The sequence below is a fragment of the Helobdella robusta genome (assembly GCF_000326865.2).
Source record: "Helobdella robusta unplaced genomic scaffold HELROscaffold_38, whole genome shotgun sequence".
In the NCBI taxonomy this organism is placed as follows: domain Eukaryota; kingdom Metazoa; phylum Annelida; class Clitellata; order Rhynchobdellida; family Glossiphoniidae; genus Helobdella; species Helobdella robusta.
The window spans coordinates 833,683-842,687 of NW_008704829.1; positions in this window are offsets into that span (position 1 = coordinate 833,683).

The following is a 9,005-nucleotide window of genomic DNA, read 5'->3' on the forward strand; positions in this document are numbered from 1 at the left end:
GTTTGTTGGTATGTGTGCGTGCGTGCGTGTGTTGTGTGTGTGTGTATTTGTTTGTTTGTGTGTGTGTGTGTGTAACGAATTCTAGAAATAATAAACAACTTAACTAAACTTAACTAAAATACAATGTGTTGATTGTTGTGTTTGATTGCTGCTGTTGGTGTTGTGTTCTTTCATTCTTACGTTCTAGTTTATTTGTATTGTATTATTTTGTTTTGTTTGTTTTTTGTTCAACACAACACCAACAACAGCAGCAATCAAACACAGCAATCAGCACAGTTTAGTTAAGTTTCGTTCTATCTTATTTTAGTCGTATTGTTTTTTATTTCTAGACATATTCGTTTATTTTACCTATTTAATACATACATACATACATACAATACATACATACATACATAAAAACATACAATACATTCATACATACAATACATACATACATACAATACACACACATACATACAATACATACATAGATACATAAAAACATACAATACATTCATACATACAATGCATACATACATACATACATACACACATGCAATACATGTATATTTGTTTGTATGTTTGTATGTTGATTTGTTGACAGTCAAAGTATTCTGTAGTTTGATCATTTCGTAATGACGTCTGGTTAATGTTGAGCTTGAAAAGTACGGTCGTACTGATGATGATGATTATTATTGTGATGATAATGATGAATATTATGATGATGATGATTGTGAGATGATGATGATGATGGTGATTTTGAGGTGATGATGATGATGATGTCCTTTTTCAAGAGGTGGTTTTAGTAAGGATTTTGAGGTTGTGGTGTTAGTAAGGGTGGTGGTTCTGTGGTGTTGACGACGATGATGCTGATGCTGATGATGATAACGATGACGATGAAGATGACGACGACGATGATGACGAAAATGATGTCAACGATGACTAACTAATAAACACACGCACGCACACATACAAACACACACACAAACACACAAACACATACAGTACTACTACTGCTACTTCTACTATTTATTACGACTACCAACAATTCAAATTTTTCAAAAGTTTTTCACAACCCGACAACATTACAGCCACTACTACTACTTTCGCTGCTGCTACTGTCGCGGCTATTACTACTTCTACTACTACTACTACTACCACCACTACTACTACTACTACTACTACTACTACTACTACAATTAGTGACATTACTAGTAATCTTTTTTAAATATAAAATATCTAGGAGGCTCTGTATCTGGTACATCTGAAATAAATATCTCAGAAGAATGAAATGTGTGATCCCAACCAACCTATCAGAAAATGTGTATGATGGTTTTTTTTATTATTATTATTTATTATTGTTTCTATTATTATTAGTTATTATTATTATTATTAGTTATTAGTATTTATTATTATTATTATTATTTATCATTATTATTTATCATTTTTATTAATATTATTATTATTTATAATTATTATTTATTATTTAATATTTTTATTAATATTATTTTTCGTAATGACGTTGAAGTTATTTGTATCTGTTTGTTTGTAAACACCAACATCGAAGTTCAGAACCTGGAAATGAATTTTTAAAAAGTTTCAGTTCAGGGAAAGGGAAGAAAATATGAGAAATAAAAAATTTTTCCACCTATGGTTCTTAATTCTTTCCGTACTGCCTCATTATAAATGTGACGTAGAAGGTATTGATTTATTTTTAATTTAACTTGTATGAGTTTGTATGCGTATGTATGTGTATTTGTATGCGTATATATGTGTGTGTGGTGTGTGTGTGAGTGTGTGTTTGTGTGTGGTGTGTGTGTGTGTGTGTGGTGTGTGTGTGTGTGTGGTGTGAAGAACTTGTGAACGGTCTTAAAATTTTAAAGCACACATACCGACGCATCTGACGCCGAAGTGGTTTAATGGTTAAGGCATCCGGTTCTGCTGTTGCAACTACCGGTTTCAAATGCAAACAGATCCCCGCATATCACATGCAATGTGTGTGTGTGTGTGTTTGTTGTGGATTCATCTGGAAATTAAGTGGAAAAAATTGTTAAAATGGGGACACATAAAAGACACAATTATATTTATCGATGGTGAAACATTACTTTTCTTATATCAAATCGTTTTTTTATAAAATTTTTTCAAATATTTTACCTTTCAAGTACTTGAAAATAACATTTCATTATAGACTCAGAATCTACTGATACAACAAGTGAGTTGGGAATATTTTATTTTTGAAGTTTAATGGTTTTATTCAAAGAAAAACTTCTAACAAATTTTGCCCAGTGGATTTGTGTAAAATTTTTCATTTATATTTGTATTGTACCAATCATCAAAGAATTTCATGTATACAGAGTGACGGGCCTAGGTGAGGACAGTAATGTTATTAAATGTCAGTAAAACTCAGTCTTAAGACAGTAACATGTATAATTTTAGTTAATTTTAGTCTTTAGATAAGGTCAGGGCTAACCCTGATCATTAAAAATCATTAAAAATTCGGTTGTTTTATTGAAAGTGACGTTGTTATAGCGAATCAGGTAGGTAGTTTTTCACAGTATCCAGGTGGTAAAGAATCTAAAGCAATGGGGCGAGCTACGCCTGCCAATCTGTTGTAATTAATTAGCATTCAGTAAAACTCATTAATTTATATAATTAACTAATTACGTATCAAGATGTGTAACTTAATTAACTAATTATTTTAATTAGCGTTCAGTAAAATTTATTAATTTTATTTAATTAACTAAATATGTATCAAAATGTGTAACTTAATTAATTAATTATTTTAATTAATGTTCAGTAGAACTCATTAATTTATATAATTAACTCATTAATTTTTTTTTCATTTTATTGAAATAATTTTCTAAAAGACACCCCCACCATTGAAGAAGAGGGTTATTATTATTATTACTATTATTATTCCTAGTAGAGTAGTAGTAGTAGTAGCAGCAGCAGGAGTAGTAGTAGTAGCAGTAGTAGTAGTAGTAGTAGTAGTAGTAATAGTAGCAGCAGTAGTAGTAGTAGCAGTAATAATAGTAGTAGTTGTATTAGTAATAGTGGTAGTAGTGGAAGCTGTAGTAGTAGTAGTACAGCACAAGTCCTAGATGTAGTAGTAGTAGTAGTAGTAGTAGTAGTAGTAGTAGTAGTAGTAGTAGTAGTAGTAGTAGTAGTAGTAGTAGTAGCGATTAAAGCCACAGTAGCAGTAAATTTGTGATAATAATAATAATAATAAAAATAATAATAATAATACTATCATTGAACAAAATTTAAAAATTTTTTGGATGAATGGATGGATGGATCTATAGGAGGGATGAAGGAGAATGAATCTGATACAGCCCCAACAACATCAAAAGGTAGTTATGATAGTGGTATAATTTGGCTAATGGCATAAATGTAATTGTGTGTGCGTGTGTGTGTATCTGTGTATGTCTGTGTGTGTGTCTGTGTGTGTGATGCATGGTAGTATGTGTATTTGTCCGTACTTGATACCTTTGAAAATAATAAATATGTAAAATGTGATGAGTTTTTTCGGCAATTGTTTCAACTTTAAACTTGGAAAATACGTTCATTGGAAATATTTTATTCAAGAGAAACTTTTAATTATATTATTTATTATAATTATTATTATAATATTATTATAACAATATTATTATAATATTATTATTATATTATTATTATTATTATTATTGCGAACTTTTCCAGAAACCAAAGTTGATCCAAGTACAACATCTCGGAGTAACTTTAGTGAGAGATTTTTTTATTTTTTTTATTTAAGGTTATAAATAAAAATTTAAAAAATTATATTACTAATTATAGTTATAATTTTTTAAAAATTTAAATCATAAATCATTTTTCGCAATAGCAATTCGAAACTTTTATCCAAACTTATCTTACTTGAGAATTGAATATACCTACATATCTAGGTCCATTATTTTTGGGCTTAATGTTTATTATTTTATATAACTTTACTATCATTATTATTTGTTGTTATAATTTGTTGTTGTTATTATTATTGTTGTTTTTTTTGTTGTTGTTGTTGTTTTTATATTTTTGTTCCTAGGTGACAAAAGTGAGTTTGTGGGAAGCATGATTATCTTAGCGGGTGCCGTTGGTGCTACAATATTCTTCATGTCAAGTTGGAATAAAATTCGAAATTATTTTATAATTTAATAATTAATATAATATAATTATTATTATTGTAGGCCATGTCATTGAAAATTCGTTGAATTTTCTGTCCAGGTAAAAATTACAGAAACTCGTGCGCAAGAGGCTTCGGTTGGAGGCCGGTTTCTACCACTACCCATTCGACAATTGTATCCAAAAGGGACGATCCCACTTCCGATCCAAAACCTCCAATCCCACTTGCTCCCATTCCGGCAGATTCTGAAGTTTTAACCCCCGAGATGGATGCTTTGGCTGGCAGCAATGCTGGATCTAATGTCACTCCAGAGACTGCTCCTACATCCGGTCCAGAGCCTGAGACGAAAGTTTCAGGCGCTTCTGTTTCCAATGTTAATCCGTCACAGCTACCTCTTGCCACTACTTCATAGCCTTCAGATCCTAGTAATTTCTAATACCTACGGTGAATGGTCTGTGTTTATTTCTGAGGGATGGGTGGAGGTTTTATTCAGATTTTGAAGTGTGAAACTGTTATCGAAATGTATGGATGGATAACTGTTATTTGAAGAAACTCAAATGTAACAATTAATGGGATGAGACCGATTTTAATGATTGGATTCGCGAGTGAAATGTAAGACCGATTTTTTTTTAATCCATTTTGTTCACAAAAAAGTGAGTCAGCCTAGCAGTAAATGCTTATCTAGGGTTGAATGATTGGATTCGTAAGTGAAATATAAAATTAGAAAAGTTTGAAATAAAACCGTTCGGGTGATGTTGCTTGGATAAAGAGTAGAGATTAAACTTTTATTTTTCTGTTCATCCTGTAGTTTTTTTTTAAATCCCTCAGACCAAATTTAAAAAATTTAAAGTCCATTCAACAGATGTCGGAGACTCATTCAATTTGTTGGCAGCATATTTGGTTTTTTGGACTTACATTTCACAAAATTCTCCATAGTATCGCACCAGTTTCACTTTCACACACACACCACACACACTCACACGCACCACACACACACACATTTTACGTGATCTCAAATAATATACTAATATAATATTAAATCTCAGCTACGTTCAAACAACGACAAAAATATTTCTCAGTAGAGAAATAATTACCGAAAGAAAAAAGGAAGAAAAAAAAACGAAAAAAAGACACCACGTGGTTTATGACGTCATAGTATTCAACAATGGAGACCATTAGACAGGCATGGATGACGAAATTATTCTTGAAAATATAACGAGTTGGAAAAAAAAGCTTGAAAATGTCTTTATTACTAACCGCCGAATAATGTAAAAAAAAGTGCTGTGGCGATTGTAGCAACGGTGGTAGCTGCAAACTGTGGTAGTTGTAGTGGCGATAGTAACGATTTTTTAGTGACAATAGTAGATAGAGTAAAGATATGTATCAATTTCGTAATATTTTGGTAGAACGTAGGTTCTATCAATCTTGTAACAATTGGTAAAAAGATTATGATGATGACGACGACGACGATGAAGATGACGTCACGTTCGTGATGATATACTGTTGATGGCGGATTATCTGCGGCCCTACTTGGTTGTGTATCTTTTTTTTTGAATTGTTATCCGCCTGTGAGAGGCATGACGATGATGACGATGAGTGAATGAGCTAATGAATGGATGAATGAATGAATTGAATGAATGAATGAATGAACGAGAGAACGAACGAATGAATGAATTAATTCATTAATTCATTAATTCATTAATTAATGAACGAACGAACGAACGAACGAACGAACGAATGAATGAATGAATGAATGAACGAACGAATAAATGAACTAGCCAACGCAGAATAAAGAATAATAAAATTCCTAGAAGTCTTTTCAGTCTTTTGATGAATGGCAAATACATACTATTAAATTGCCATTTTATCACCCACGCGTAGAAAAAAAAACTCCATAGATAAATAAATATCATCTATGGAGTACATTTTCCAAAGAAATCTGGTGATTCTGAGGAGAAAATCATCTGACAGAACATGAAAACACTTCATTGGTGACATCAAATCTTTTTTTTATCTTCAACGAGGTTTAATGGTTGAAGAGGCGTGGTTTTGAGATGCTGTGTTAGATTCATTCGTTCAATCTTTATTTCGTTAATTCATTCTCTTTCGTTCTCTTTTTTTTCTCTCTTTCTTTCTTTTTTTCTATCTCTCTCTTTATCTCTCTCTCTCTTTATCTCTCTCTCTTTATCTCTCTCTCTGTCTTTCTCTCCCTCTCTTCTTTCTTTCTCTCTCTTTTTTTCATCTTTCTTTTTTTCCATCCAAAAAACTTTTTTCTAATTTTTTACGTCTTGTGAATTTTATTCTTTCTGAAATTTTTGTCTTTCAAGCTATTCGTCCCCACCATCATCATCATCACCATAGTCATGATCATCGTCTTCATCATCATCGTCGTCACCATCATCATCTTCCTCATCTTCATCTTGACGTCATCGTCATCATCGTCACCATCCTCTTCCTTATCTTCATCTCGACTTCATCATAGTCATCATCATAGTCACCATCATCATCATAGTCATCATCATCATCATAGTCATCATCATCATCATAGTCATCATCATCATCATAGTCATCATCATCATCATAGTCACCATCATCTCATCTTCATCTTCACGTCATCACTTGTATTGTGGTAATCGCTGTGGAGAAATCTTCGCAGCCGCTCTCTGCCTATCTGGAAGTTCATTAATTAAAAAACTCATCAGTGGCGGAAGAATAAAAATAAGAATAACAATAAAAATAATAATAATAAAATAATAATAATGTGATCATTTACATCAAAAATTATTTTTAGCGACATCAATAGAGAACAGCAACAACAACAACGTAGCACCATCAACAACAACTACATCATCAACAACAACAACAGTAACAACAACAACATTGACAACGTTATCATCAACAAAGACAATAATAACAAATAACATTATCAACTACCCCAACAACAACAACATTAACATCAACAGCAGCAACAGCCACAACAACAGCAGTAACAACAACATCAACAACAACAACAGCAACAGCCACAACAACAACGTAAACGATAATATTATTTAAAACGGTGTGTTGTCCCTTCCCAAAACTACATAAACCAAAAAACAATTTACACGATGGTAAAACCTACCTAACGTAAATTAATTCTTATGGATGTGTGCGTGTGTGTGTGTCTTTGTGAATGTGTGTGTGTGTGTCTGTGTGCGTGTGTGTAGAAGTATATTCTTAGTTCGTTCGTTCGTACCTTAGATAATTCATTCTTCTAAACGTTCATTCATTCATTCAGTCAGTCATTCATTCGTTCGTTCATTCATTCATTCATTCATTCATTCATTCATTCATTCATTCATTCATTCATTCATTCATTCATTAATCTATCCATCCAACCATTTCTTCCTTCGACACACATTAACACAGAAACAACAAGCCTTTATTAAGAAGCATCAGCAGCAGAAACTAAAAAAACGTATCTATTCATCCATCTATCCATCCATCCATCTATCCATCCATTCACCTATTCATTCATTCATCTATTCATTCATTCATCTATTCATTCATTCATTTTTCCATTCATTCCTTCATCCACTCATCCACTCAACACCGACAAGATGTTCTGTGAAAACCTCAGTAGCAGGAGCTGGGAAGAAAAATTTTCAATTTCCCAATTTAACGACCAGCCGCAGTAGTTAGCTAAGTTATCTCTATGTAGCGACACGTTACTCGCAAAAACATTTGCAAATTTTGTACTCTCGCAACTACCACTACCACCACTAATGCTGCTGCTACTACTACTACTACTACTGCTGCTGCTGCTGATGCTGCTACTACTACTAATACTAGTATTACTTATACTGCTACCACTACTGCTACTACTACTGCTACTACTATTGTTGCTGCTATTACTACTACTACTGCTACTACTGCTGCTGCTGCTACTACTACTATTACTGCTACTTCTACTACTACTACTACTACTACTACTACTACTACTACTACTACTGCTGCTGCTGCTACCTCTACTACCACTACTGCTGCTACTACTACTACTACTACCACTGGATGTCTTTCTTTGTTGATATGTTTATTTTGTTACCTCTGTTTTGCATTTTTTTGTGGTTTTTACTTCGTTCGCCTAACAAACAAATTCAGATACAGAAGAAACGAGATTCACACACACTCACACACATACAGGCGCAAAAAGACACACGCACACACACATAAACACGCACACATAAACACGCACGCACACGCGCACACACATACTTTGAAACATTTTCAATCGAATGCTCCCATCCGTAATGAAGAGGATGTATCAAAAGATTTAAGTAAGATCAAATGTCTTACAAGCATGTCTCATTCATTTATTTATTGAACAGTTCACTCATTCACTCATTCACTCATTCGTTCGTTTGTTCGTTCATTAATTCATTGATTGATCGATACATTTAGTCATTCATTCAGTCATTCAATCAATCAATCACTCATTCCTCCACTCTTTCGTTTGCTAATGAACTAAGAAATACTTTCATTTCAATACAAAACAACGCATACATACAATACAATGATACACATGTGTTTTTTGGAAAATTAATTTTTCAGTATTTTCCAAAACATGAACAACAAACATACACAGTATGTAAAAACACACGTAAATAACATACATTGAAGTTGATTTATGTGTGAAATGAAGCATTACATTCCAGGGCGTTTGATTCGATGTTGACTTTGTGTTCAAACATGTATGCGTGTGTGTGTGTGTGTGTGTGTGTGTGTGTATGTGTTTGTGTGAATACGTTCGTGTATTAGCTTATTATGTGTGTGTGTTGTGTGTGTCTGTGTTTTGTTTGTCTCTGTGTTTGTTGGATGATAAACATGGGACTGTATTTATTCCTGTATATGA